This window comes from Lactuca sativa, chromosome 8, assembly GCF_002870075.4.
Source record: "Lactuca sativa cultivar Salinas chromosome 8, Lsat_Salinas_v11, whole genome shotgun sequence".
Classification (NCBI taxonomy): Eukaryota; Viridiplantae; Streptophyta; class Magnoliopsida; order Asterales; family Asteraceae; genus Lactuca; species Lactuca sativa.
Genome location: NC_056630.2, coordinates 319,493,010 through 319,519,373, shown reverse-complemented (window position 1 = coordinate 319,519,373; position 26,364 = coordinate 319,493,010). Strand labels below are relative to the sequence as shown.

Sequence of the window (26,364 nt, the reverse complement as noted above, 5' to 3'; positions counted from 1 at the left end):
CTGGGAGATGACTCGGGGCGTTGGACTATAGATTAGGCATGAGTCCCAAAGTAACTCGGCGTGTCACATGGGTGTACTCGACGAGTTGCATGAAGATAGGCAGGAACTCGACGAGTTGGAAGAACAACTCGGCGAGTCTGTTGAAGATTGCCTTGGACTCGACAAGTCTGTTCTTGGACTCGGCGAGTCTAGTAATGGAACCCTCACCGTTTCTAGTTAAGTCGTGAATTGACGAGTCGAGGGACGACTCGGTGAGTTGAGCAGGATGGGACTCAAAGATTCTTGGACTCGACAAGTCTTTGGATGACTCGGCGAGTTGAGTCGCGATATGGGAGTTTTAAGAGCATAGGGACTCGACGAGTCAGCTGGGTGATTCGGCGACTAGAGTCGGTCAGAGAGTTTGACTTTGATTGGGGACCTTGACTTTGACCAAGAGTTGACCAGTTGACCCCCAGGGGTATTCTAGTAATTTTTTATATTTATTGAGTTCATTCTCTTGGTTTTGATCCGCGGTGGAGTTCGTGTCGGTGGTTGGAGCAGCGTGATCTTATTTCTGCAGATCGGCTTTGCGAGGTGAGTTATTATCACTATATCGACAGGGTCTAAGGCACCAATGCCGGCCCTTTATCGGATGGGAATACGGGTAGTTGTTTGTTATGTTATTGCATTGCTATGTCTGCATCGTGGTAGTTAGGATGGTATATGTTAGAGACCTGGTTAAGGTTGGTATCCTGGTATATAGGATGATGCTATGTTAGTGACCGGTTAGGTCGGTATCCTGGTTAGGATGTTGCTTTGTTATGTGATCTGCTAGATCGGTTGATTAGTTGTGAATTGCTATATGATTATATGTTTATGTGCACATGGTTGTTGGACTGGTGTTGGGTTGAGGCGGTTCCTGCTTTGTGTTGTAGTCCAACATACCCAGGGCGGACCGGTTAGACTGAAGGCCCGGCGAGCAGTCCGGAAAGGCTAAAGGCCCCCAGAGGGCGGACCAGACGTGTCGAGGCTCGGAGAGTGGACCAGACAGACGGAAAGCCTTATGCGGGCGGACCAGTCATACTGTAGACTCAGAGAATGGACCAGGTGGCCTGAAGGCCCGGTGCAGGCGGACCAATCATATTGTAGACTCGATAAGAGATTGGACCGGGTGGACTGAAGGCCTAGTGCAGGCGGACCACTCACACTGTAGACTCGATATGCATGGTTGTTCTGTTTACGATATGATAAGATTTGTGTATGGTATTGTGGTTGGTATTTTGGGGGTAACTCACTAAGCTATCGGGCTTACAGTTTCAGTGTATTGTTTCAGGTACTTCAGGAGATCGTGGCAAGGCGAAGGCATGATCGTACCGCTCCTCTGTTTTATGTTGATGTTTCTGGGATACTCTGATAATAAATGAACTGAAAACCTTTTTGTAATAACTTAATGAGCATGGGTTGTTTTTGAAAAGTTTAAATTGGCTATAATTTTCATAGTGTTACAAAATCATATTTTAACATATAGAACCCCTTATTTCATAATTAATCATGTTTTTGGGGTATAATCTTTATCCAAGAAGAGTGGGTGGGATATTATTGGTGGAGTGTTGACTTTGCTTTAGTGTATGACATAAGCAACCACCCCATGCCTACTCCATGACCAACCCTTGTCCTTCAACCATACCTAGTCACTTCCCATCATTTTCTTCCAGCCATACACTTGAACAAAAGGTAGAATCATTATCTCTCCTCTCTCATTTCTCTTATTTTCCACCAAAGAACAAACACCTTTCTCTCTCACTTCTCTCTCTCTCTCTCTCTCTCAAATTTGAGATTCAAGGGCTGATCGTCAAGTTTTCTTGGGAGCATTTTGGAGCTTGTATAAGTGATTTAAGAAGGAAATCTTGGAGACTGAGGAGCTTGGATCAAGGAGGCTTGAGGAGATTTGGTTTACTCTTCAGTTGGAAGTTGTTTTGAGGTAAGGATTCGTCATCTTGGCCTTATTCCATCTAGATCCACCTTTTTGGAGCTTTAGGGTTTGTTTGGAAGAATTTATGTTGAGATCTTGATGCATGAGTTAGATCTGGAGTTAAAACTCCAGATCTGAGTTCCATATTGATTCTATGTGAAGAAAGCCCTTTGATTAGCCATGCAAAAGCCAGCCCTAATGAGTTAAGTTCCATTTTAACTTGGTTTTTGATAAATGAGTCATGGAAGCACGTAAAAGTAGCAACTTTATGTTGCTAGTGAACCATAGGGACCCTGATCTAGTGTTTGGAGTAAAGGAGTGGCTCTGTGACTCGAGATTATGGAACTTCATGTTGGACTAGACGAGTCTGGGAGATAACTTGGCGAGTTGGAATAGAGATTAGGCATGAGTCCCGAAGTAACTCGGCGAGTCACATGGGTGTACTCGACGAGTTGCATGAAGATAGGCAGGAACTCGACGAGTTGGAAGAACTACTCAGCAAGTCTGTTGAAGATTTCCTTGGACTCAACAAGTCTGTTCTTGGACTCGGCGAGTCTAGTAATGGAACCCTCACCGTTTCTGGTTGAGTCGTGAATCGAGGAGTCGAGGGACGACTCGGTGAGTTGAGCAGGATGGGACTCAAAGATTCTTGGAATCGACGAGTCTTTGGGTGACTCGGCAAGTTGAGTCGCCATATGGGAGTTTTCAGATCATAGGGACTCGACGAGTCAGTAGGGTGACTCGGCTAGTAGAGTCAGTCAAAGAGTTTGACTATGATTGAGGACCTTGACTTTGAACAAGAGTTGATCAGTTGACCCCCAGGGTTATTCTGGTAATTGTTGATATTTATTGAGTTCAGTCTCTTGGTTTTGATCAGCGGTGGAGTTCGTGTCGGTGGTTGGAGCAGCGTGATCTTATTTCTGCAGATCCGCTTTGCGAGGTGAGTTATTATCACTATATCGACAGGGTCTAAGGCACCAAGGCCGACCCTTTATCGGATGGGAATACGGGTAGTTGTTTGTTATGTTATTGCCTTGCTATGTCTGCATCCTGGTAGTTAGGATGGTATATGTTAGAGACCTGGTTAAGGTCGGTATCCTGGTATATAGGATGATGCCATGTTAGTGACCGGTTAGGTCGATATCCTGGTTAGGATGTTGCTATGTTATGTGATCTGCTATATCGGTTAATTAGTTGTGAATTGCTATATGATTATTTGTTTATGTGCACATGGTTGTTGGACTGGGGTTGGGTTGAGGCGGGTCCTGCTTTGTGCGGTAGGCCATCATACCCAAGGCGGACCAGTTAGACTGAAGGCCCGACGAGCGGTGCGGATAGGCTGAAGGCCCCCAAAGCGCGGACCAGACCTGCCGAGGCTCGGAGAGTGGACCAGACAGACTGAAGGCCTGATGCGGGCGGACCAGTCATACTGTAGACTCAGAGAGTGGACCAGGTGGCCTGAAGGACCGGTGCATGCGGACCAGTCATACTGTAGACTCGAAGAGAGAGTGGACCGGGTGGACTGAAGGCCTGGTGCTGGCGGACCACTCACACTATAGACTCGATATGCATGGTTTTTCTATTTATGATATGATATGACATGTGTATGGTATTGTGGTTGATATTTTAGGAGTAACTCACTAAGCTTTCGGGCTTACAGTTTCAGTGTATTTTTTCAGGTACTTCAGGAGATCGTGGCAAGGCGAAGGCATGATCGTACCACTCCTCAGTTTTATGTTGATGTTTCTGGGATACTCTGATAATAAATGAACTGAAAACCTTTTTGTATTAACTTAATGAACATGGGTTGTTTTTGAAAAGATTAAATTCGCTGTAAATTTTCACGGTGTTACAAAATCATATTTTAACATATAGAACCCCTTATTTCATAATTAATCATGTTTTTGTGGTATAATCTTTATCCAAGAAGAGTGGGTGGGATATTATTGGTGGAGTGTTGACTTATCTTTAGCATATGACATAAGCAACCACCCCATGCCCACTCCATGACCAACCCTTGTCCTTCAACCATACCTAGTCACTTCCCATCATTTTCTTCCAGCCATACACTTGAACAAAAGGTAGAATCATTATCTCTCCTTTCTCATTTCTCTTATTTTCCACCAAAGAACAAACACATTTCTCTCTCACTTCTCTCTTTCTCTCTCTCTCTCTCTCTCTCTCTCTCTCTCTCTCAAATTCGAGATTCAAGGGCTGATCATCAAGTTTTCTTCCACTTTTGGTAAGTGATATTATCCTCCATACGATTATTTAACTTCCTTCTACCCTAATTTCTAGGGTTTGCATCCTATTTACGGAGCCTTAAGCCCCCATTTCGGCTCCTTATTACCCCTCTGAAGACCAGAAGCCCTAAAATCATAAGAGAAGAGCCTTGGGAGCATTTTGGAGCTTGTATAAGTGATTTAAGAAGGAAATCTTGGAGACTAAGGAGCTTGGATCAAGGAGGCTTGAGGGGATTTGGTTTACTCTTCAGTTGGAGGTTGTTTTGAGGTAAGGATTCGTCATCTTGGCCTTATTCCTTCTAGATCCACCTTTTTGGAGCTTTAGGGTTAGTTTGGAAGAATTTATGTTGAGATCTTGATGCATGAGTTAGATCTGGAGTTGAAACTCCAGATTTGAGTTCCATATGGATTCTATGTGAAGAAAGCCCTTTAATTAGCCATGCAAAAGCCCTCCCTAATGAGTTAAGTTCCATTTTAACTTGGTTATAGATGAATTGGTCATGGAAGCAAGTAAAAGTAGGAACTTTATGTTGCTAGTGAAACATAGGGACCCTGATCTAGTGTTTGGAGTAAAGGAGTGGCTCTCTGACTCGAGATTATGGAACTTCATGTTGGACTCGATGAGTCTGGGAGATGACTCGGTGAGTTGGAATAGAGATTAGGCATGAGTCCCGAAGTAACTCGGCGAGTCACATGGGTGTACTCGACGAGTTGCATGAAGATAGGCAGGAACTCGACGAGTTGGAAGAACAACTCGGCGAGTCTGTTGAAGATTGCCTTGGACTCGACAAGTCTGTTCTTGGACTCGGCGAGTCTAGTAATGGAACCCTCATCGTTTCTGGTTGAGTCGTGAATCTACAAATCGAGGGACGACTCGGTGAGTTGAGCATGATGGGACTCAAAGATTCTTGGACTCGACGAGTCCTTGGGTGACTCGGCGAGTTGAGTCGCGATATGGCAGTTTTCAAAGCATAAGGACTCGATGAGTCAGCAGGGTGACTCGTCCAGTAGAGTCAGTCAGAGAGTTTGACTTTGATTGAGGACCTTGACTGTGACCAAAAGTTAACCAATTGAGCCCTAGGGGTATTCTGGTAATTGTTGATATTTATTGAGTTCAGTCTCTTGGTTTTGATCAGTGGTGGAGTTCATGTCAGAGGTTGGAGCAGCATGATCTTATTTCTACAGATTGGCTTTGCGAGGTAAGTTATTATCACTATATCGACATGGTCTAAGGCACCAATGTCGGCCCTTTGTCGGATGGGAATCCGGGTAGTTGTTTGTTATGTTATTGCCTTGTTATGTCTACATCCTGGTAGTTAGGATGGTATATGTTAGAGACCTGGTTAAGGTCGGTATCCTGGTATATAGGATGATGCTATGTTAGTGACCAGTTAGGTCGGTATCCTGGTTAGGATGTTGCTATGTTATGTGATCTGCTAGATCGGTTGATTAGTTGTGAATTGCTATATGATTATATGTTTATGTGCACATGGTTGTTGGACTGGGATTGGGTTGAGGCGGGTCCTGCTTTGTGCTGTAGGCCAACATACCCATGGTTGACCGGTTAGACTGAACGTCCGACGAGCAGTCCAAATAGGCTAAAGGCCCCAAGAGGGCGGACCAGACGTGCCGAGGCTCGGAGAGTGGACCAGACAGACTGAAGGCCCGGTGCGGGCGGACCAGTTATACTGTAAACTCAGAGAGTGGGCCAGGTGGCCTGAAGGCCCGGTGCAGGCGGACCAGTCATACTGTAGACTCGAAGAGAGAGTGGACCGGGTGGACTGAAGGCCTGGTGCAGGCGGACCACTCACACTGTAGACTCGATATGCATGGCTGAAAACCTTTTTGTAATAACTTAATGAACATGGGTTGTTTTTGAAAAGTTTAAATTGGCTGTAAATTTTCACGGTGTTACAAGTTGGTATTAGAGCCTTGGTTTGAGTGAATTGGAGGAACATTCGTGTGAATCTAGTCTCAAATCAAGGAGAGTTTTCAAAGTGAAATTGTAATGGTTTTCAAAAATAAGTAGAGGAGGATGCGGAGGTACGATCAGCCAGAGCCAGTAAGTAGACCCCAAAGTACCATAAAAGTTATTTGATTATGTGATATGTTAGAATAGCATGCTAGTACTAGGCTATGGATCTTTAGGAATTGCATGGTAGAATTTCCTGATTATATGATGCCTGCTAGCCTAGGGTTCCCTGTTATGTGGGGTAGTTAGCAGTTCCTCTAGTGGTGAGGATTGAGTGTTTCCATGTATATGTTTATTGCTAGGGCTTTGTGGTTATACTTGATATAAATATGGGTAGGTGTGGAAGGTAGTATGGGCCCATACTACTGAAATCACAGGACCCATACGCGTATCAAGGAAGTCACAACCCTTAGGGTCGTGTTGGAAGTTGGTTCCCGGGTTATTGGGGAAGCATTTGATTTTCTAAAGATGTATTTCCAGTATGGTGGTTACGAGGCATACCGGGGGTGGATTCGGGTCAGGATCAGGATCAGGAGAGGGCGGTCGGGCTGGATCAGTGCCACCCGAGATCATCGGTCAGAGGAGTACGGATGAGTTGGATTCCAGGATTCGTGAGATCCTGCATGATGAGATTGCTGCTATGTTCAGGGCGGAGATCCAGGAGATGTTTGGGTCGATCAAGACCGCCATGGTTGAGTATTTTGATGAGCGCTATGCGGATCTTGTAGAGACGGTTGTCGCGGCTGTAGCAACGACAGGTGGAGGAGCCGTTTGGGGTTTTCAGTATCGGGACCTCGATAATACGAAACCCCCTACTTTTGATGGAGTTCAGGATCCGATCATTGCTATGAGGTGGTTGTCGGACGTGGAGGGTTGTTTCTTCACGTGTTCATGCCCTGCGGATCAGAGGGTGAGGTGTGCTCTGAACCATTTGAGGCTCGGGGCGAAGGATTGGTGGAGGTTGACCACAAGATCTTATTCGGATGCGTAGCGGGCTGCGGTTTCATGGGATCAGTTTCGAGATATGTTTAGTACTCGTTATCTTCCGCAGGTTGAGAGAGAGAGGTTGGCTCAGGAGTTCCTGGAGCTGAAGCAGGATTCAGAGTTGGTGACGGAGATCACCAGGATGTTCACGGAGAGGGCGATGTTTTGCCCTGCGTTTGCTTCAGAGCAGGCTCAGATGTCCCGATATCTGAGTATGCTCAAGAGGGATATTAGGTAGTTCGTGTCTACGTAGAGGTGCGAGACCTTGCTAGAGTTCCAAGAGGCCGCTCGGCGGCGTGAGTTGGAGATTGAGTTACAGTTGAGAGAGCAGAGGCAGGCCCCGGTACAGTCGCAGTTGGCGCCGAAATGGTCCAAGACCGTTGATTCCAGGTTGGGCAGTCAGAGCGGACGCACTTGTGAGAAGTGCGGGAAGGGTAATACCGAAGTTTGTAGATCCGGTGGTGCGTGCCGCAAGTGCGGGAGAGGGGGGAATTATGCGAGGGATTGCCGTCAGTCAGCCTCGGTTCAGGATATGAGGATTTGTTTTCAGTGCCATCAGGTTGGTCACATGAGGGCCAACTGTCTACAGCTTGTTTCCAGGCCAGTACAGGTTCTAGCACAGGCCACTTTGAGGACTACTGGCGAGGGCCTGGGTGGAGCGGAGCCTTTGAGGGATCAGGTGCGCGCTTTTCAGCTCACAGCAGAGGAGGTCAGGCAGAGCCGGTTGCGGTTGCGGGTATGTATTCGTTTCGTTGTTGTCTGGTTATCTTGTTATTCTGTGGTGTTGTATTTTATTCGTCATTCTACATGTTTCATGGGTTGGTTGAAGTGATAGTAGTCAGGTGTTGTAAATGGTTAGCATCCAAGGGATTGATTGTCAGAATTTGGTTGTATGGTCTTGTTGCCGGATATAGCAATTGCGATTTGAGAAGTGTTCAGCGGAGAGTCGAACTCCCTTAGAGTTCAACATGTACGATGCCAAAGGAGTGATTTTGTGGAGGTTGCTCATTTTAGAGGGAATCAGTTCTTGCATAGGGGGGAAATGTTAAGTAGGGTTGTTTAAATGATGTCGGTTCGGTCACTGGTTGTTGGAAGTCAGTGCTCTAAGTGGGGGAGAATTGGAAAATTCTCAGGAGGCTCGATAAGCGTTAGAGTTTGATAAGCTGTTTAGGATCTAGCAGTTTTTCAGTCAGCCAAGAGTGTGGGCTGGTAATTCATCCTGGGGATGTCTGGAGGTATCGTCAGGGTGACAGGTTTTCCTGCCCAAGGATGTTAGAGCAGGTTCAACATGCGTATGTGATTACAGGGGAGAGCTCATGGGAGTTGCTCAGGAGCCGAAGGATGTGCCATCCTGTCAGCTCGGAAAGAAACGAGTTGGATTCAGAAAGGAAAGCGGGATAAGTCCCAAAAGTGAATTCGATAAAGGATATGCCAGTCAAGGAAAGGGGTAGCAGCTTGGTGCCGGGTCAGGACTCGGTGATTCAGGGTGGTGTCTAGCTTAGTAAGAGTCAAGTGATTGTGTGTTTTGGAGTGATGAAGTATCATCGGGTGATCATTGATTAATAAAGGTCATTATTAGAGAAAGAAGTCGGTGGCCAGCTTGAATCAGTTGTCGTACCTTTGGAAGGAAAGAGTTCGACTTTATAGAGGTTGATGGTAGTGTTCGGAGGAACCTGGGTCGATTAACACCAGGAGGGGCATTGTAAGAGTATTATCGGGAAATGTGTTGTTGCATGCTTCGAGGACGAAGCCTAATTTAAGCGGGGGAGAATTGTAACATCCCGAGTCAAAATCAAGATTTTAGGGGGTAAAGTGTACGTATGGAAAAGAAGGACTCGGCGAGTAGGAGCTTCAACTCATCGAGCCGAAGCGTGTACTGGGCACATGTTAAGTGACCGGACTCGACGAGTCCGTGCTGGAGTGAGAAACCATAATTTCTAGGGTTTGCACCCTATTTAAGGAGCCTTAAGCCCCCATTTCGGCCCCTTATTACCCCGCTGAGGACCAGAAGCCCTAAAATCATAAGAAAAGAGCGTTGGGAGAATTTTGGAGCTTGGATAAGTGATTTAAGAAGGAAATCTTGGAGACTAAGGAGCTTGCATCAAGGAGGCTTGAGGAGATTTGGTTTACTCTTCAGTTGGAGGTTGTTTTGAGGTAAGGATTCGTCATCTTGGCCTTATTCCTTCTAGATCCACCCTTTTGGAGCTTTAGGGTTTGTTTGGAAGAATTTATGTTGAGATCTTGATGCATGAGTTAGATCTGGAGTTGAAACTCCAGATCTGAGTTCCATATGGATTCTATGTGAAGAAAGTCCTTTGATTAGCCATGCAAAAGCCAACCCTAATGAGTTAAGTTCCATTTTAACTTGGTTTTTATTGAATGGGTCATGGAAGCACGTAAAGGTAGCAACTTTATGTTGCTAGTGAACCATAGGGACCCTGATCTAGTGTTTGGAGTAAGGGAGTGGCTCTGTGACTCAAGATTATGGAACTTCACGTTGAACTCGACTAGTCTGGGAGATGACTCGGAGAGTCGGACTACAGATTAGGCATGAGTCCCAAAGTAACTCGGAGAGTCACATGTGTGTACTCGACGAGTTGCATGAAGATAGGCAGGAACTCGACCAGTTGGAAGAACAACTCGGTGAGTCGATTCTTGGACTCGACGAGTTTGGTAATGGAACCCTCACCGTTTTTGGTTGAGTCGAGAATCGACGAGTCGAGGGACGACTTGGTGAGTTGAGCAAGATGGGACTCAAAGATTCTTGGACTCGACGAGTCTTTGGGTGACTCGATGAGTTGAGTCGCGATATGGGAGTTTTAAGAGCATAGGGACTCGACGAGTCAGCAGGGTGACTCGGCGAGTAGAGTCAGTCAGAGAGTTTGACTTTGATTGAGGACCTTGACTTTGACCAAGAGTTGACCAGTTGACCCCCAGGGGTATTCTAGTAATTGTTGATATTTATTGAGTTCAGTCTCTTGGTTTTGATCAGCGGTGGAGTTCGTGTCGGTGGTTGGAGCAGCGTGATCTTATTTCTGCAGATCGGCTTTGCGAAGTGAGTTATTATCACTATATCGACAGGGTCTAAGGCACCAAGGTCGGCCCTTTATCGGATGGGAATACGGGTAGTTGTTTGTTATGTTATTGCCTTGCTATGTCTGCATCCTGGTAGTTAGGATGGTATACGTTAGAGACCTGATTAAGGTCGGTATCCGGGTATATAGGATGATGCTATGTTAGTGACCGGTTAGGTCGGTATCCTGGTTAGGATGTTGCTATGTTATGTGATCTGCTAGATCGGTTGATTAGTTGTGAATTGCTATATGATTATATGTTTATGTGCACACGATTGTTGGACTGGGGTTGGTTTGAGGCGGTTCCTGCTTTGTGTTGTAGTCCAACATACCCAGGGCGGACCGGTTAGACTGAAGGCCCGGCGAGCAGTCCGGAAAGGCTAAAGGCCCCCAGAGGGCGGACCAGACGTGTCGAGGCTCGGAGAGTGGACCAGACAGACGGAAAGCATGATGCGGGCGGACCAGTCATACTGTAGACTCAGAGAGTGGACCAGGTGGCCTGAAGGCCCGGTGCAGGCGGACCAATCATATTGTAGACTCGATAAGAGATTGGACCGGGTGGACTGAAGGCCTAGTGCAGGCGGACCACTCACACTGTAGACTCGATATGCATGGTTGTTCTGTTTACGATATGATAAGATTTGTGTATGGTATTGTGGTTGGTATTTTGGGGGTAACTCACTAAGCTATCGGGCTTACAGTTTCAGTGTATTGTTTCAGGTACTTCAGGAGATCGTGGTAAGGCGAAGGCATGATCGTACCGCTCCTCTGTTTTATGTTGATGTTTCTGGGATACTCTGATAATAAATGAACTGAAAACCTTTTTGTAATAACTTAATGAGCATGGGTTGTTTTTGAAAAGTTTAAATTGGCTATAATTTTCACGGTGTTACAAAATCATATTTTAACATATAGAACCCCTTATTTCATAATTAATCATGTTTTTGGGGTATAATCTTTATCCAAGAAGAGTGGGTAGGATGTTATTGGTGGAGTGTTGACTTTGCTTTAGTGTATGACACAAGCAACCACCCCATGCCCACTCCATGACCAACCGTACCTAGTCACTTCCATCATTTTCCATCATTTTCTTCTAGCCATACACTTGAACAAAAGGTAGAATCATTATCTCTCCTCTCTCATTTCTCTTATTTTCCACCAAAGAACAAACACCTTTCTCTCTCACTTCTCTCTCTCTCTCTTAAGTTCGAGATTCAAGGGCTGATCATCAAGTTTTCTTCCACTTTTGGTAAGTGATATTATCCTCCTTATGATTATTTCACTTCCTTCTACCCAAATCATAGATTACTTACACAAATTCCATCACATTTGTGTTAGATCTTCTAAACTTCAAGGCATCTTCTATGTGTTCTTTAGTTGAACACTTCTTTTATACATCATCCATCCACTAAGAACACACAAGGTGAGTTCATACCCCTATATTTTCATGTTTTCTTAAGTTTTAAGGGGGGGGGGGAATACAAGTTAATATACCAAGAACACAACTAAACTTTTCTAACAGCTTTCATCAGGAAAGTTAAACTCCATTCACAGACTCTTTTGGATAACTTAAACATTTTAGTTTTCAAAACTATACGATGTGCAAATAGTTGAGATCCATACCTTTTAAATGGATACTTGCACAACTCTATACGATTTTTCTACAATTTATGGTGATTTTTACAAAAATGCCTATCATCCCAAGAACAAATCCGGACCAGTCTGTGATTATGGACTTTTTCACACAAGTTGGAGGTCACTAAAAATCATAATAAAATTTATGAACAGACTAGAATCATTTTCCAAACTCTCAAAATTTACAGATTCTGATTTGGACCTTTGATGAGTTTTCTATAAATTTTCTAATAACAGTAATAGAAATGTTTAACACTAGAAAAATGCTATTAATTTCGTTTACACCTTGTAACTTGTTGTGCAAGGTGTGTATCATTTTGTGATTATACGTAATTATATTATATGTCATTTTGTCTTGGTATTTAGACGTACATCAAAAAACAAATGGATTTTACTATATTAAGTATGGTAAATAATAAATTGTTATAAACAATGTTTACGTCCATTTCATACAAACATTTGGTAAACTATGACAAGTATAGTTTATGTACACTACCACTACTACTGTTTTGATAAACTATAATAGGTATAGTTTATGATTCATCTACATAACAAACTCATTTCCAATGGTTACACTTATACAAAATGGTTTTCATTATACCACACGTAAATTCGTTAATGATTTCGTGAGACATTCGCTTCATATTACTTTTCAAGTATTACACTTAAGTCATGTATTGTAACCAGAATCTCTTGTAGGGAGAGAGTGATCGTTGTGTATAGATCTATATTGGGTCTGACAAACCCACACCTTAGCTGCATGCAACAGCTAGACCGGCAGGTCTGGGGTGACAAATGTCATAACATTTCCGACGCCTGAAGAACTTCGTTTCAGGCCAACTAGTTCATAGCATGGTTATAATAACTCACATTAAGTATTAACAAATAGAGGATTTACGAGGATTTAATTGAAATCAAATGAGTTTATGTCGATTTAAACTTGCATTGTTTACTATAAGTAAGTGTAACGACCATAAAATTTCAACCAATTTTAACTTTTCAAAAACAACCCATTTTCTTAATGTTGTTACAAAAAGGTTTTCAATACAATTATTATCAGAGTCTTCCTAGAATCACATCATAAAACATAATCATGAGGAGCGGTACGATCACGCCTTTGCCTTGCCACGGTCTCCTGAAGAACCTGAAAAACATTAAACCACAACTGTAAGTCCGAAAGCTTAGTGAGATACCCCCAAAATACCAACCACATATACCATACTCGCATAACATGCCATATCATATCAGAACACAGAACAGCCATGCACTTCGGGTCTACTGTGTGACTGGTCCGCCACACCGGCCAACAGTCCACCTGGTCCACCCTTCGAGTCTAGCCATATACATCGAGTCTGTAGTGTGATTGGTCTGCCCGCACCGGGCCTTCAATCCACCTGGTCCACTCTCTAAGTCTATAGTATGACTGGTCCGCCCGCACCGGGCCTTCAGTCGGCCTGGTCCACTCTCCGAGCCTCGGCACGTCTGGTCCGCCCTCTTGGGGCCTACAGCCTATCCGGACCGCTCGCTGGGCCTTCGGGACAACCGGTCCGCCTTGGGTATCTTGGCCTACAGCACAAAGCAGGACCCGCCTCAACCCAACTCCAGTCCAAACAACCATGTGCACATAAACATACAATCATATAACAAATCACAGTCAACAAGCCGATCTAGCAGATCACATAACATATCATCATCCTAACCAGGATACCGACCTAACCGGTCACTAGCATAGCATCATCCTACATACCAGGATATCGACCTTAACCAGGTCTCTAACATATACCATCCTAGCTACCAGGATGCAAACATATCAAAGCAATAACATAACAACAAATACTCGGATCTCTATCTGATAAAGGGCCGGCCTTGGTGCCTTAGACCTTGTTGATATAGTGAGGGTAACTCACCTCACAACTGCCGAAACTCTGAACTGAAGAAGCAGATTCCCGAATCACCGCCTCACCGAAAATCCCGAACTATCTGAAGCAGCAAAACAAACATTAGACCAAGCACAATATCCTTCCAAGGGTAAATTGACCAATTTACCCCTTAACTCAATCCGGCCCATGACTAAGGCCCACAATCAAATTATGAAAGGCCCAACACTAAATAAGCTCTCAAGCCCCTTAATGGCCCAAAGACCAAAAGTCCAAAGCAATTCCCAATATTGGCCCAATTTAGTAAATTGGGCCCACCTCACCAAATGGGCCTAGACCCATGGTCCATAACAACTAATGGTCCACAATACTCCATCCATAATGTCCAGTCACAACCCAAAATCCAGCAGCCCAATAACAGCCCAATCCCTAAGGCCCAAAATGAAAAACCCAACAGAGGGAGTATGCTGGGCGTACCCTGCTTGGTATGCTGGGCGTACACACTGATTCGCAATTGGGGATCGGGGCACTGACCCGCTACACGTGGCGTACTCCTTTGTTACGCGGGGCGTAACTTCACTGCTCATCAAGTCCACATAACTTCTTAATGGCTTAAGCTCTTAAGCCAAAACTTCAGATCCTTAGGCCAAATATGCCTAAGATTCATAAAGTCTCAAACTTTATCACTTGGGACTTCCATAAAGCTCTTAATCCAAGGTCTTAATCCATTAAGACCTACTTATCTCACACATGGGACAACCACAACCCTTGGGACCTCATTTTTCTCACTCAAGACCTCTCCAAAGGTCTGAAAGGACAGATAATCTCGACCAACTCAAAACATGCATCAAAATGAGGACTTTTGGGACAAGAACGATGCCAAAACTTCACAACACTTAGATCTATGCAATATAAATGTCAAGCAAGAAGCTTTATACCTCAGATAGGCTCCAAAGGATGATATCTTTTCCAGATTTGTAAGCTCCAGCCACTCAACTCCTTCTTTAACAACTTCCTCTTTCTTCTTCTAGCCTCCCTTTTGCCAAAACAAGCTTTCCAAGGCCAAACACACCCAAAAATGGAGGTGGAACGGCTATCTAGGGTTTCTGAGGTTAAGAGAGAGCTTATGGAGGCTAGGGTAAGAACCAACATGTTCCTTATATAGTGGCTGACCCTGATTTTAGGGTTTTAGGACTTTGAGAGTACGTTGGGCGTACCTCTAGTACACTGGGCGTACTCGACCTTGCACCCGCGTCCATGTACTCACTTACGCTGGGCGTAACCCAGCCTACGCTGGGCGTACTCAGCGTGTCCCATTTTTTTTCCATATTTGGCCTTCTTTCCACTTTTCCCATAAAAGGACCAAAATACTCTTCCTCTTAAATCCCGGGGACTCAGAAATAAGTACATTTAAGAACGGGGCGTTACAATTCTCCCCCACTTAAATTAGGCTTCGCCCTTGAAGCCTGCGACAACTCGTCTCCAGAACTTCTCCCGCAACGCACCACCTGGCATTAACCAGACCAGGTTCCTCAAGACACAACCATCGAAACCCGAAACTCACTTTCTCCTCTATTGCGTTGTCCTGACCACCGCCTCAAGCCGACCACCAGCTTCACCCTCTGATAACCACACCTATCAGATTCTACACTTATCAACCGAGTACCACTCCATGGCACTTTTCTCGATCCTGATCACAACAATCACTTGACTCTTACGAGCTAGATATAAACCTGCACCACCGGGTTCCCGATCTGAGTCCAACTCTATCCACTCCATGCTGACAGAATGACACAATCTTCAGCCTCAGAGCAACTCCCATGAGTTCTCCTCTTGCAATCGCATGCACATGCTGAACTAGCACTAGCACCCTCGGGTTGGGAAAACCCGTCACACTGACGACACCTCCAAACATCCCCCAGGATGAATCACCACTACCTACACAATTCCTTGATCGGAATCAAACTGGAAATCCAAGACTCCATCCCTGCATCCCTTCCGAGCCTCTTGGCTCTACATCCACGGAACTCCTTCTGCAACCTCAGCAGACATCCCATCTGGATGTGATTCCATACAACTGCCGCAATCACGCTGCTCAATGACCATAATTGGATCACTCCAATCATAACTCTGCACTGCTGCTTTCACTTCCGTGAATTTACACTCCCTCTCGGAGCTACATTCCTCTCTCTCTTTCCTTACCAAGGAAATCCACTTGGCCGCCTTGTCACTACGACAAGTGCCACGATGCTCGCCCAACGTTACACCACTCCCCTATAGCATAACCGCTATCCACGCAACATACATGCTCTGAATCTTCTCGCAAGGACCCTTGAGTCCATGCACTATCTCCGCTAATCAAGATCAATACCCGGGGCCAGACCTTCTAATGCTAACACATCGCGACATACTCAGCCCATTTCCTCGAACCGAACTAACAATACCTGCAGAGTCTTCAGCATGACTGGACCGCCTTACCAGGCCTTCAGCCAATCTGGACCACTCTCAGAACCTTCAGCCGATCTGGACTGCCCTCCAGGGCCTTCAGCCTAGCTGGACCGTTCTCCGAGCCTTCGGCCTGACTGGTATGCCTACCGGCCTTCAGTCTACCCGGACCGCTCAACTAGCATTCATCCTCCCGAGTTATCTCTCCGGGAAGCTCTTCCATGCATATTGTTCTAGCCCTCCAGGGGTTCCGAACTCTATCTCCATCCTACATACTCAATCCCGACCTGATCCCAGGCCCTCCACAATCGAATACCTTTGGTCTGTATCCCGCCCGCATGCCTGCCACTTACTCATACCAGCCTACGCTCTTTGCGAGCGTTCAATCGAGAACATTTCTCATTGCGAGAACATTTGAAAACAAATTTGGACCACACAATTTTTTTTAATTAAAATTAAAAAATAATATTCACATAAATAAAACAATTGTTACAAACGGAGGTCACCTCCATGGAATGAGTGTCTATTTGTATAAACATGTTTTTTTATGTCTATATTTTGAAACCATGCCCAAAATATGGCTATTACGGGCATAATCCCTAAAAAAATTATTTTTGATAAATTACTTTCCTCATAACTTACCAAAAACCTCTAAACACATTTTAGAAAACTTCATTTTAACATCATCTTTATCATAAACTAATCATATATAATAAATGAATGTTTTTTTTGCCATTTGTCACACTCTCATTCAATTTGTCAATTGTCATTTGTGACATCATCTTTATCATAAATTAATTTTTTTTCCACGTGTCATTTTATGAGTTTTTCTGTTTTATTAAATTTTATATAATAGTTTAATATAATACTTGCAATAAATGTAGTAATAAATGGATATCAATTTCATTAATAAACTTACCTTTTAATTTCAAAATTCTCAAATATTTCTTTTATTTATTTAAATTAGTATTTGTTTAAATTTAAAAGATAAAAAACATTTCTATTATAATAATTCAATATCTTTCTTATTTTCTTATAATTCAAAGTTCTCAAATATTTTGATATTTATATTTAATAATTTGTTTTTGAACTAACCCATATAATATATAGGTCTCACAACTAGTAAACTAATAAATTAATACTTATTATTAAAACCCTAATCTCACTAAACTAATTGTATCGTGTGCACGTTACTTGAATCTTGAATCGGTGCATGTTAGCATTTGAATGCCACGTGGAAACCATCTCCGAAATGACTTTGACTTGAGGGCGTCACCTGAGCCGGTCAAAATTGAAGTGCCTAAAATCTGCATTTCATTTGAGTTTCATTTCACTCTTGCTTTGAACACCGCACTCAATACACACATTCTATGATCTACAAACAGATTATTCAACATCTGTAAGACCTCAAATTTCAAGACAAAATTTTCATTTTCAATTCTCAAAATATTATTCATAAATTCAAGTCATCACATAAATTGTAAGTTATTATCAAAACAATATCAGAGTATCATGTGTGCGTTACTTGAATCTTGAATCGGTGAATGTGAGCATTTGAATGCCACGTGGAAACCATCTCCGAAATGACTTTGACTTGAGGGTGTCACCTGATCCGGTCAAAATTGACGCGCCTAAAATCTGCATTTCATTTGAGTTTCATTTCACTCTTGCTTTGAATACCGCGCTCAATACACACATTCTACAATCTACAAACAGATTATTCAACATCTGTAAGACCTCAATTTTCAAGACAAATTTTTCATTTTCAATTCTCAAAATATTACTCATAAATTCAAGTCATCAAATAAGTTGTAAGTTATTATCAAAGCAATATCATAGTATCCCAAAATCCTCGAACTTCATAAGTCGACGGGTGTCTACAATCATGCCTCTGCCTTCCCGGGATCTACAGAAGTATCTTAAACACATTTAAATCGACACGGTAAGCATGAAGCTTAGTGAGTTCCGCAAATACCACATACACAAATAATAAGCCTCTCATGGCTAAGTCTCGATAAGGACCCTCCGGTCATGTGTCTCGGTGAAGACCCTCTAGTCCCACGTCTCGGTATGGACCCTCCACTCATAGCTCCAACATATATATACAGAATAATATAACACATAAGTTATAAAGAAAGAATGCATAATAACACATAAAGCAGATAAGACCCTCTGGTCAGTAACATAAATAAGACCCATCGGTCAACAACATAAACAAGACCCTCTGATCAATAACATAAATAAGACCCTCCGGTCAATAATACAAATAAGACCCTCTGATCACACATGCATTACCACACATGTAAGTATAGTGAGAAGACTCACCTCGGATGATGAACATATCCTTCAAGTGTTGTTACTGCACACCGACCCCTAACACTGAGCCAAACCCACAACTAAATTAGGATCTAAGACCAACCCCAACACATTAAGTCTAAATATGGCCCACAATTCCGGCCATTGAATAGCCCAAGCCTATTGGGCCCACCAAGGCCCAACCCTAAACTTAAGACCAAAAAGGCAATCCCAACACAAGTTCCGAGACTTTATATTCCTCTGACCAAAAGTCCCAATATAGTAAGCCCAAAACCAAGACTCCAACATTTAAGGCCCAAGACGAGATCTTGCCTAAAATCCATACCGAGATTACACGGGGCGTACCTCTGTGGTACGCTCAGCGTACATGCACTCCTGATTAGGGAACTAGAACAATACGCCCTGATATTTACGCGGGGCGTACTGCTCTGGCCCAAAAACTCCATTTTCGACTTAACCAGTTCAGCCCAAAGCATCCAAACCTCAGTGAAGCTTCATTACAAGCCCATAACTGATGAATTTGGCGACTTTAACAATTTGCATGACTTAATGGGACCCAACATCTAAAAATAACCATGAAGACTCTCCTTAATCACCTTAACACATGCATGGAGAGGTCTAAACGACCGAGTCCTCATTTTTATGAATCAGGACAACCCAATACACTTAAAAGCACAGGAGATTTACTATGGAGTTCACCAAAGTCACAAAGCTCCAATATTAGGACATAAAACCCTAAACATGGACCCAAAACCAAAACTATGATACCAATGAGCAAGTTTCGTATTTGATACATCTAGAAGATGCACCAACAAGAGTCGAACTTATATCCAAAAGCTAGAAGCACAGCTATCCTCCTTCAAGACTCCTTCTTCACCAAGAGCTTCATAAGAACATTAAAATGAGCCACAAACACTCACACAAGCTAGAGAAACGAGATTAGGGTTTGGCAGAGGTTGGAGGCAGATAATGAAAGAGCCTAGAGCTCATAAGGTTGTTTAAATAGTGCCCAAACCCTAAGAATTAGGGTTTGACATTCTGATCGTTACATTAGGCGTACTCACCCCAGGCACGTGCTCTTCTCCAATCCACTCACGGGACTCCACTTGCAACCTTTATTACATTAAGGGCCAAAACTGCCAAATATTTCAATTTGTCATAACTTTCTCATTTTAGATCCGTTTTCGACGAACCTTATATCCACGAAAAAGTAGCGAGAAGCCCTGCACTTCTAACAACACACCTAAGCTCTAAAACTTCCCAAACAAAACCCAAAATCCTTCAAATACCGAGCGAATGCCTTAACCGATATTCTTGGGCTCTAAAGCACAACCCGAACTATTTAATCACACAACCAACATTATCTATATCCAAAAGGGCCTAAACCTTTCTCCTTTAAAGCCTCAAAATCTTCTCATTCCCGAATTATAGCCCACAAGCCTTAAATCAGAGAATGATCCGAAACAATATGTTAAAACATCAAATTTTGGGAGGAATTTTTGATGGTTTAACTTTTAGCGAGGAGGAATATCTGTAACCATTTAATTTTTTACTTAATTCAAACCCTAGATTTTATGTTCAATGTTAATTGGCTTTGGTTTGGTAGATTGTGACATTTTATAGGAGTTAGAAATATTGTGTTGATTTACTCCTTGTCATCAAATTTTCTATATTTGATAGGGAAATAGAGAGGGCGAAAATGTCGTCGCACGCGGATCTAGATCGAAAGATAGAGCAGCTGATGGAGTGCAAACCATTAACGGAATCGGAGGTAAAAATGCTTTGTGAGTAGGCCAGGACTATATTTGTGGAGGAATGGAATGTGCAGTTAGTGGAGTGTCCGGTGACGGTGTGCGGTGATATTCATGGTCAATTTTACGATCTGGTTGAGCTGTTTCGGATTGGTGGAAATCCCCATGATATGAATTATCTCTTCATGGGTGATTATGTTGGTGAGTTTATCTTTTGTTTTTACTTTTGTATATGTCCTTAATGAAGTATTATTAGGATTTTAGGGTTTGATGAGATTTTTTCAATGGCTCTAATTTCCTTCTTCCAATTGGACTTCGAGTTGCATGCAGAATTCTAGATATTGAAGTTCTTTGTCCATTGATGGAAGTTTATGATTGACTGAAATTCCTCCTCATCCTTGAATATGGGGAGCCTACACCAATATAATAGGAAAAGATGTAGTTTATACTATCTATAGTGAATTTGACATGCGGTTGTTATGCATTTTTAGCGTTATGTCCTTGATAGACTGCTTATTAATGGAGAAAGTGAAGAGAAGACATTTGTTTAAAAAAAGCGTCTTGTTTGGAGAAAATGTGAAGAAAGTGTTGTGCTTATTTAGGAAACAAGATAAGAAAAGGTTGCTTATTTGGATAAGAAGTGAAGAAAAGGCAGCTTATTTATGGAAAAAAGTGAAGATTAGGCTGCTTAAATAGAGAAAAAGTAACGAAAAAATTGATTGTTTAGGAAACAAATTGTTTATTTTGTGATCATTTTAATAAAATTGTTGATGCAGATCGCGGGTATTATTCAGTGGAAACTGTCACACTGTTGGTGGCTCTAAACGTTCGTTATAGAGACATGCTTACAATTCTTAGAGGAAATCATGAAAGTCGCCAAATTACTCAAGTGTAACACCTTAAACCCTTTTAGGCATTTAATGTGTTTACCTAAAAAGTGTCTGATTTGAACAACTTTTATAATACTGATTTTGTTCTTTTAAAAAAAAATAGATACGGTTTCTATGATGAATGTTTGAGGAAATACGGAAATGAAAATGTTTGGAAGCATTTCACAGACCTTTTCGATTACTTATCTCTTACAACACTCATTGAAAGCCAGGTTTAGAATGTTTGTATTTTTATCCACGTCATACTTCTTTCTTTTTAACTTTTTTATTATCCACGTCATACATCTTTTATAGATCTTGTGCTTACATGGCGGGCTTTCACCATCATTGGATACTCTAGACAATATCTGAGCCTTGGACCGAATCCACGAGGTACATAAATTTATTTATTTATTTATTTATTATTTTAAGATTAGGAAAGTACATTGCTATTTCTCAACTAAAGTGTATATATATATATATATATATATATATATATATATATATATATATATATATATATATATATATATATATATATATATATATATAAATGTTGCAAAAAATGCTCGACGTTAGCTAGTCGGTGGACTGGGGTCAAGGGATTAATCGGCTAGGCGGAGACTAATCGGGGGATTAATCGGGTACCATTAATTGCTAATTTGTTGAATTTTAAAAAATTAAATATGACTAATATCATATCAAAAATCGTAAATGACACTAATATGATAACAAAACAAGTTAATAAGATTAATACAATACTAATCGTGCCTCAAATAGTTTTTGTTGAGATAAAACTTCTTCAAAATGTTAAATTTTCATCGTTTTATATTTTTTCACTCATTATGTATGCAGGGATTAATTGCTATGCGCCCTCTAATTGGTCGAGTAGCGCCTAGGGATTAATCGGAGATTAATCGGGAACTAGTCGGGATTTTTACAACAGTATTATATATATATATATATATATATATATATATATATATATATATATATATATATATCTTAAATGAGACCTAGTCGGGACCTAGTCGGGATTTTTACAACAGTATTATATATATATATATATATATATATATATATATATATATATATATATATATATATATATATATATATATATATATATATGACTTAAATTCTAGTCATACCGTTAGTAGGCCTAATTCACGAAGCCGATCTACAAGAGGGTATAAGGTTATGGCCAATAAAATGGTCGTGTAATGGGTGTCCACTCTCACCCACCGCTTCCATGATTGGTGGAGGGTCGTTAGCCGAACGGGTAGCATAGGGAAACCCTTTCCTCATTAAAAGTATAATGAATTAATAAAGTAACTAAATATTTTTTTTTTTCAAAATTCTCAATCTTAGTTACTTTAGGCAAAGTGAATTGATGCAATTCCATGAAATTACACTTTGTACTCTTGCTAAGACGTTAGTGGAGCGTGTGTGGTTAACCGGCACACTAATTGGGTTCTAAGCAAAGGTGGCAAAGGGTGACTCATTGTTTGTCATAGTTCGATGGACCGTGTGTGGTTAACCGGCACATCGAATAGGTGACTGTAACAATGAGAGCACCATGTACATTTGCATGGTTATTCACACCCGCTTTGTGATTCTCGGTATCCAAGTCACAAACTTGAGGGGCATATCGAGATTTAAACATGCCATTGAAAAGTTCAATGAATCTCAAAAGATCTAGGAGTTTTCAATACATTTAAAACTTAATCTCTTTTTTGTTTTTCATGGTGGAGAGTTAGTGAATCGTCATTCACTTACCTTTAAATTATTTACTTGTTAGATTACAGCATCCCTCTTCAAATTTGTAAATAATGTTGTTGGATCCTAGCCCTAATTTCTCATTTGGGTGTTTAATTGAGGATTCATTTCTAATCAAACTTTGTTCTTTCTCCTTTCAGATGTCGAACGTCAACAACAATGCTTCCGGCTCAAATTCCTCCGACTCGTTCTCACTCATGAACTTGTGTGGGAGGTTTTCTTTGACGGGTCCAATTTCAATGATTGGATCCGCAACATCTGAATGCTCACTCGTTACAAGGACAAAGAGTATGTCCTCGATGAGAAGCTAAAGGAAATCAACGTCAACACTGCCTCTGCTAAAGAGATCGCGACCTTTGAGGCCCATGAGTGTGATGCTACAAAAGTCCATTTCATCATGCTGGCGACCTTGACTGCAGAACTCCAGAAGTCCTATGAGGACATGTATCCCTATGAGACGCATCAAGATCTGCTGGATCGGTACCACCAGAGTGCTAGGTAAGAAAGTTATGAGATCGTCACTTCGATGATCACTACCAGAATGGGTGATGGGGAGTCCCTTACCGCTCATCTGCAAAAGATGCAGAGATATGTTGATCACCTGCTAAAGTTGAATGTTAACTTTGATAGAGAGCTGGAAATAGACATCATCCTTCACTCCTTGCCTCCCTGCTACAACCAGTTCCGCATGACCTACCACATGAATAAGGAAGAGGTCACTTTGATCAAGCTTGAAGGCTTGCTAAGGACGGCTGAGAGCAATCTAAAAGATAATTTTGTTGCATCAACTCCTATCCTGCTGCTTCCCCTGTCTTGGCAACTGGGAAAGGGAAGGGTAAGAAGAGGAAGGCTCCCTCAAATAGCCACCACAAGGGAAAGTCCTAAGATGGTACCTCTTCTAGCGGAACCAAAACCCAAATCAAACCCCAAGGAGGCAAAGTGCCACCACTACCACAAGATATGGCATTGGAAACGAAGCTGCCCAGAATATATGTAAGCAATCAAGGATGTTAAGATCAAGCCATCCTACGCAGGTATTTACACTATTAAATATAATGATTCATCACATGTCATTTCTTGGGTACTTGATATAGGATGTGGTTTTCACATTTGTTCTAATTTGCGGGTCCTAAGAAGAGATAGGGATGTGGAGCATAGGAAGATAAATTTGATCATGGGGAACAGAAGATCGTCGTCTGTCACCAAGATCGGAGTTTACTCTTTAATGCTCAGTAGTGGATTAGGATTAGATTTAAATAATTGTTGCTATTCGCCAGATATGGCAAGAAATATCATTTCATTTCATGGTTTATATAGACAAGGTTTTAGATATGCATTTGATAATGAAAAGGGTTCTTTTAATGCTTATCTTAATGGTGTCTTTTATTTTGAAGCATTGCCTTGTAATGGAATATATGAAACTGTGATTGTTGTAGATAACTTAGGAAATGATGTGTTATGTATTGATTCATCCAATGGTTTGGATAAAGCATGCTTGTGGCATTGTCGTCTTGGACATGTCAACAATAAACGCATAGCCCAACTCCAAAAGGATGGAGTGTTGGAGTCATTCGACCTTAGGGACGATGACGTGTGCGAGTATTGTTTACTTGGAAAGATGACAAAGTCACCTTTCACTGGCACTTGTGAAAGGGGTGAGAATTTATTGGATCTCATACAAACCGATGTGTGTGGGCCCTTTAGATCCACCACAAGGAATGTGGTCGCTTCAATGTGACTTTTACCGATGATTATAGCAGATATGGGTATATCTACTTAATTAGGCACAAGTTAGAAACCTTTGAAAAGTTCAAAGAGTTTAAAAAAGAAGTGGAGAATCAATTGGGCAGAAAAATCAAGATGCTTTGATCCGATCGAGGAGGAGAGTACCTAAGTCTTGAATTCCATGACTACCTTAAGGAATGCGGAATCGTTTCGTAATTGACGCCACCTAGGACACCGCAGTTGAATGGTGTGGCTGAGAGGCGTAATCGAACCTTGCTAGACATGGTTCGCTCCATGATGAGTCATGATTCTCTACCTATCTCATTCTGGGGTTATGCCTTAGAGACTGCCATCCATATCCTTAACTTAGTCCCTACGAAGAAGGTTGCCAAAACACCTCACGAGATGTGGACAGGGAAAGCTCCCTCGTTGTCACATATCAAGGTTTGGGGTTGCAAGGCTTTCGTAAGACGAGAGACTCATGACAAGCTCGAACCTCATAGTGAACGGTGTATTTTCATCGGCTACCCACAGAAGTCCTTTGGATATCTCTTCTATAGACTGAGTCACAACGCTGTCTTCATCATGAGGAGAGGGGTTTTCCGTGAGTGAGAACTCATAAACCAAGGGGACAATAGGAGGCAAATCGATCTTGAATAGATTCAAGAGTTGAGTGATAAAGGAACCTCCAAGTTGGCACTCAACCCGAGGAGGAAACTCCGATTGAACCGATTGACGAGTCCATACCTCTAAGACGTTCCGAAAGAGTTAGGGTTGAACCCCAGTGTAACATCCCAAATATCAAGACTAAAAGTTTTCTTTTAATAAAACATTACTTAAAGCAAAATCATCAATCCAAATATAATCAGAGTATTAATTTCCTAAACACATGTTCATTATCAGAGTAAAACATTCCCAGGCTGTCTAATCTATGGTGTGTGCCATGCGATCACCCTGAGCTCTTCCCTCCGCTACCGGAAGTACCTGAAACCAAAACTGAAAACCGTAAGCACGAAGCTTAGTGAGTTCCCCACCCTACCACATACCATGCATAACCACATACTGCACATATTGGGCCACGCCCGCTATCCTGGGCCTCACCCCCTACCTCGGGCCTCGCCCGCTACAACGGTCCCGCCGCTCCAGGCCCCGCCTGGCTTCGAGCCCTACTCGGATACAGATCTGTTTCACTTAGGCCTCGCCTGTCACAGGGCCTCGCTCACTAACATATAATAGCACATAAACATATCACATCACATCACATAAGCTAAACACATACTAACGGATCTTGTCTTAAGGCCTCGCCTATCTCTGGGCCCCGCCCTTGTCCTGCTACTGATGAGTCATTGAACCCCGTCCATACTCCTGCTGATGGTGAGGTATGGGCCCAGCCCACCCTCACTCCTTTCCTAACTTGGGCCTCGCCCCTGATCTGCTGCTACTGAGATGTGGAACACCATCCACACTCTGCTATTGGTGAGATACGGGACCTCGCCCACACTCACCTCCCTACCAGGCACATACAAGTATCACACAGATAACAAGTATAAACTATCACATAAACCATTCCTTGGGCACCCGCCCTCTATTATTGGACCTCGTCCCGAATATCATACTAGCATATTGTGCCTAGGGGTAACCCCCGGGTCTTTTACTCATAACTACATGGGCCGGCATTGTGGCCGTAGACCCATTCATACAAAGGGAAACTCACCTGCACTGGCTGAACTGGCTGATGAACCC

General features: G+C 42.4%; 1 pseudogene; it reads left to right on the top strand.

The window, feature by feature from the left end:
- The first annotated feature begins 20,196 nt into the window (after nucleotides 1-20,196).
- Nucleotides 20,197-21,489, top strand: LOC111917951 (serine/threonine-protein phosphatase PP2A catalytic subunit-like; annotated as a pseudogene).
- The last annotated feature ends 4,875 nt before the right edge of the window (nucleotides 21,490-26,364 follow it).